General features: G+C 50.9%; 1 protein-coding gene across 1 annotated transcript in view; it reads left to right on the top strand.

Moving 5' to 3' along the window:
* Gtf2i (general transcription factor IIi) overlaps positions 1-525 on the top strand; it is a 61336-nt gene that overhangs the window by 4473 nt on the left and 56338 nt on the right. The gene's annotated exons all lie outside the window — the stretch shown is intronic.

Genomic DNA, 525 nt, shown 5'->3' with positions numbered 1-525 from the left:
TGCCGTTAGGGGCGGGCGGTGGGTGGGAGATGACTCTAGCTGCTTCATGGTGGAATCTATGGGGTACAGGTCTAAGAGAAAGAGCACTCTCATGACGCGGCTCCTGGGACAGGTCCAGGGTGCTATGGCAACATTGTGGTAGGCACCACAAAGACAGAGGTATCCAGGGCTCCATCTTCAGGACCAGCTCTAGAAACAAAGTGGAGAAGAGAATGCTAGAGGCTACTACAGTAGCCCAGCTGGGGTGATTGTTCCCAGGAAAGTCCTGTATGTATGCTACTGGCAGTCAGTCTTGGTGATGAAGCCAGGATCCAGTTTCATGCACTTCCATAACTGTTGGAGTGGCTAGCGCCACACGGTGAGGCCCCTTCCCTATAGCTTCTACAGAAGGAGAGGGAAGAAAATTCGCCATCATTTGCAAACAGTACCAGGCCTCTGTCTTTGGCTTGCAGGTAGTCACTGCAGTGTTGAATTGGGCTATGGTCACGATGTCCTATTATCTGAGTAGCATTTTTCTTATCAAGA

This window comes from Mastomys coucha, unplaced genomic scaffold, assembly GCF_008632895.1.
Source record: "Mastomys coucha isolate ucsf_1 unplaced genomic scaffold, UCSF_Mcou_1 pScaffold22, whole genome shotgun sequence".
In the NCBI taxonomy this organism is placed as follows: domain Eukaryota; kingdom Metazoa; phylum Chordata; class Mammalia; order Rodentia; family Muridae; genus Mastomys; species Mastomys coucha.
Note: the sequence above shows the minus strand (reverse complement) of the source record. Positions and strands in the feature narration are given on the sequence as shown.